At 52.4% G+C, this 4,251-nt stretch overlaps 1 long non-coding RNA gene across 1 annotated transcript; it reads right to left on the reverse strand.

The window, feature by feature from the left end:
- Positions 1-2,108: 2,108 nt before the first annotated feature.
- LOC135174471 (uncharacterized) lies at positions 2,109-4,017 on the reverse strand. Its single transcript, XR_010301916.1, has 3 exons — positions 3,819-4,017; positions 3,454-3,641; positions 2,109-3,353 (listed from the first exon to the last, which is right to left on the reverse strand). It is a non-coding gene; the product is annotated as an uncharacterized LOC135174471 (long non-coding RNA).
- Positions 4,018-4,251: the final 234 nt, after the last annotated feature.

Consider the following 4,251-nt stretch of genomic DNA (forward strand, 5'->3'; position numbering starts at 1 on the left):
TATGTAGAGAGCCTACTTGTGCACATTTCCTGAGAGGGCAAAATGCAGCCAGGACAAGGTGTGCAGCAAAGGCTCCAGCAGAGGAACAGCTGTGTCCTCCTCAGAGGGCTGAGGGAGTGAGTCCAGAGGAGGCCACAAAGATGCTCAGAGGGCTGCAGCAGCTCTGCTATGGGGACAGGCTACAAGCGTCAGGGCTCTTCAGTCTGGAGAAGAGGAGGATTCAAGGAGACCTTAAAGTGGCCTTCCAGTATCTGAAGGGGGCCTACAATAAGGCTGGGGAGGGACTATTGACAAGGTCTTGTAACAACAGGAGGAGGGGTAATGGGTTTGAATTGGCAGAGGGGAGATTAGACTGGGTGTTAGGAGGAAGCTGTTTGCAGTGAGGGTGGTGAGACACTGACACAGGTTGCCCAGAAAGGTTGGGACTGCTTCCTCCCTGAAGGTGTTTAAGGCCAGGTTGGATGAGGTCTTGAGCAACCTGCTCTAGTGGGGGGTTGCAAATGGATGATCCTTGAGGTCCCTGCCAACCTAGACCATTCTATGATTCTGTGATCTATGGCAGCAGTTACTTTGTCACTGCTGGAGATGGACACATCCAGTGCTGGCACCTGCATGACAGCAAAACCTCCAAGTCCTAACTCGTAGTGAGCTAAAACGATCTGAAGGATGCATTGCCTGGCGTGCTGGAAGCATGGAAACAACAGCTCCTGCTGTACAGAAGAACACCTTTCACAGGTGACCTCAGGTTCCACCGGAACAAGGACTCCACTCAGGGGTCACACAGCAGCTTTCCACACTCCCTCGGTGTTGCTGTGCTGTGAGATGTGTGTTTGGCACTGGCTGCCTCAGCACTTGCACTGTAAGTGATCAGCAGTTACAGGTGGATGCAGAGGGAATCTCAGGCTACAGACAGTTGTTCACACACCAGCTTCTAGCAGCATTCCCAAATTCAGGCAATTTGTAGCTTTAGTCTCTACCCTTTAAAATGAGAACCAAGCAATAAATTGTTGTGTTGTTTGTTTGTACCAGGGCCAAGTGACATCAATGGGTAACTTGGGGGGTGAGTGCCAGGGTCCAGGGGATTGGACAGGGCTGGGTGATAGGTTGGAGTGGATGAGCTTAGAGGTCTTTGTTTTTGCCTGGCACTTTATCAACACACAGCTAAAGCAACGTCTGCCTTCAGCAGCCTGCAATTTCACTTCTCTGGTCTAGGCATTCAGTGTCCAAGAAACAAGGAGCTGATGGTGTGCAGCCTGGAGAAGAGGATACTCAGGGGTGACCTTATTCCAGAGATGAGCCTTCCACCGACCCCCCTGGACAACCTGTTCCAGTGCCTCACCACCCTCATGCTGAAGAGCTTCTTCCTAACATCCAATCTACATCTCCCCTCCTCTAGTTTGGATCCATTCCCCCTAAACCTAGCACTAATCAACCCTTTCCAGCTTTCTCCTAGACCCCCTTGAGAAACTGCAAGGCCACAATAAGTTTCTTTAGAGCCTTCTCTTCTCCAGACTGAACAGTTTTCTTGTCAAGTGAGTGGAACACTTCTGTGCTCAGACGTTTTGGTAAAGAAAGCAAGATCAGACCTAACACTAAGAAGTCTTTACCCACAACCTGCAGTGTCAGCCAAGTGCAATCTTAGAGGGAAACTTCAGAGAGACATTGCCCATCCAGGACTCTCCCACTGTGATAAGCAGTTAGAAATATTACTGGGAGATAAAAGAGGTCTTCTTCACTATGAAACCTGCTTGGATTGTCCATGTTACAAAACTTACATAGAAATACTGGTATTGAGGGATGAGTTTTTCTTCTCTTGCACGAGCTCTGTTAACTTAGGAGAGTTTCACATCTGGACCTGATATAGTGTGAGGTGTCCCTGCCTGTGGCAGGGGGATTGCAGCTGGATGATCCTCGAGCCCTGACAATTGTATGAACCATAGAATGAAGGAGGTTGGAAGAGACTTCCAAGCTCATCCGGCCCAACCTAGCATCAGGAGATGCCTCTCACTCAGGTTGCTTTCTGCCTGAGTGCTGCCAGCATTTCTTAACCTGAGGCTTCCCTCTGCTTTGGAGATGTGACCAGAAGGAGCTGCAGGCTAAGCTGAAGGTTTTCACAGGTGGAAAAGGCCAGGAAGGGAGGATTAAACCCAGGGCTCAACAGAGCTGCAGCCCAAGCCATTGGTGTGCATTGAAAGCCTGTGGCTGCCTCTCTGCTCTGACGCTGCTGAGCCTGTTAGGCAGTGCAGGCAGAGGGTCTGTAGTTAGGGTCACGACCAGCAGGTAAGGAGGGAACAAACAGACGTAGGCATCACTTTGTGCTTTCAGCTGAGGCACATTTTGGGAACAGCTTTGTCATTTGTTTGTGTTCATCAACACTTGCCTTGAACCCAGCTCACCTGGCCAGAAACTTGGCATTCATTACAGCTCATTTCAACAATCCAAGAGGAAAGCTGCAAGGATTTTTTAGACCAATGAATCTCTCTTATTGTTCTTCCTGAAAAGCAAAGATCTTCCTTTAATTAATGAATACCTTTGGGGCCACAGAGGAAAGGGTCTGTGTGAAAAATCAGGTGCTTGGAGAACATTGGAAGCGAAAATGCTTCCACAGGGAAGCAGTTTGTAACTGGTCACTGTGTTGGAGTAGCCTCATAAAGCTGTTAAGGCTTTTCAAGTCATCCAATTCATCTGCATGGTTGTTGTTCTAGTGCTTGGCTTGGGCAATTGAACTGCAGTTAAGAGAAATCTCATTTCATTTGGTGTTTGTTTCTCTGGCTCGAAGGACAGTGCTGCTGGTGCCTTAGCCCTCAACTCTCAGCTTTGATACTGAAAGGATCTGACTGAAACCTGCAGCTGCAGTGTGGGAAGGTCGTTGGGCAGCCTGTTGTGTCTGTGCTTGTGAACCATCTGCCCCTCTGCTTTGGGGAGACCTCAGCCTGGACTGCTGTGGCCAGCTCTGGGGCACCCCCAACACGAGGGAGACAGGGAGCTGCTGGAGGGGTTCCAGAGCAAGCCACAAACATGAGCAGAGGATGGGAGAAGCTCTGCTGTGAAGGCAGCCTGAGAGAGCTGTGGCTGCTCAGCCTGGAGAGGAGAAGGCTCCAGGGAGACCTTAGAGCTGCGTTTCAACAGCTGAAGGAGAGCTGAGAGCAGGCTGAGGGACTCCTTCCTGGAGAGCCCCTTCAGACGGTGCAAGGCAGCTCTGAGCTGCACCCAGAGCCTCCTTGCAGCAGGACAATAAAAGCTCCTGCTGGGGCGGGGCACAGCCTGTGCGGGTGTCCGGCAGGGTCCTGGCAGCGCTGCCTGCCCCCGGGCAGCTTAACGCAGCTCCAACATAGGCTCTCCTCCAGCCAGCCCTGCAAAACACAAACCTCCTGTTAGAGCGAGCAGACAAACCCCTGCTGCCTCCCCCGGGCGGGCCCTGATGCTTTCCTCCTCCTCTCCACTCTACGTTACCGCTTCTGCTGCGTTGCCAGTTCCATTACCAGCTCCAGTTCCTGCTCCTGCTCCACGTTCACATCCATCGCAGAACCCAGAGCAAAACTTTGGAGGATCCTGGTCCGTTACCAGCTCCAGTTGGTGCTCCTGCTCCATCTTTGCCTCCATCGCAGAACCCAGAGCAAAGCCTTCGAGGATCCAACCTCCTAGAGAAACCTCAGCCTCAGTAGCAACACAGACTTAGCACCCGTGAGCTAAGGGGGATGTTGCAGTGGGTCAGTAGCCCAGCCCTAAGGTGGCCCTAGCTAGCCAGGGGGCCAGCCAGGCCCCCCAGCCTTTGAAACCCTCCACCACGCACCCGGTGCTCACCCGTGCGCACTCACCTGGGATGCCAGGCGGAGGATCCCTTGGCCCGCAATGGGCCCAGCTTGGGGCTGGGCTCCTCCTGCTCTGCTTATAAAGGGCACTGAGCAGGGAGGGCAAAGTGGCCACAGCTGGGGTGGGAGGAGACTTCAATTGGCCTCAGGTGCTGCAGGGGTGGGAGGAGTGAAAATCAAACAAACGCCACCAAATCCAACCAAGGAGAGCTTTGGCTAACAGCCAGGTGGGAAATCAAACAAATCAAACCCCAAAGCCTCATGGAGAGAGCATCCCACCAGACTGGCACATGGGAGATGTTTTCCAGCTAGGGTGGGACATGGGAGATCTCCTTAGAATCATGGAATCAAGCAGGTTGGAAGAGAGCTCCAAGCTCATGCAGTCCAACCTAGCACCCAGCCCTGGCCAAGCAACCAGACCATGGCACTAAGAGCCCCA

Source organism: Pogoniulus pusillus, unplaced genomic scaffold (genome assembly GCF_015220805.1).
Source record: "Pogoniulus pusillus isolate bPogPus1 unplaced genomic scaffold, bPogPus1.pri scaffold_66_arrow_ctg1, whole genome shotgun sequence".
Classification (NCBI taxonomy): domain Eukaryota; kingdom Metazoa; phylum Chordata; class Aves; order Piciformes; family Lybiidae; genus Pogoniulus; species Pogoniulus pusillus.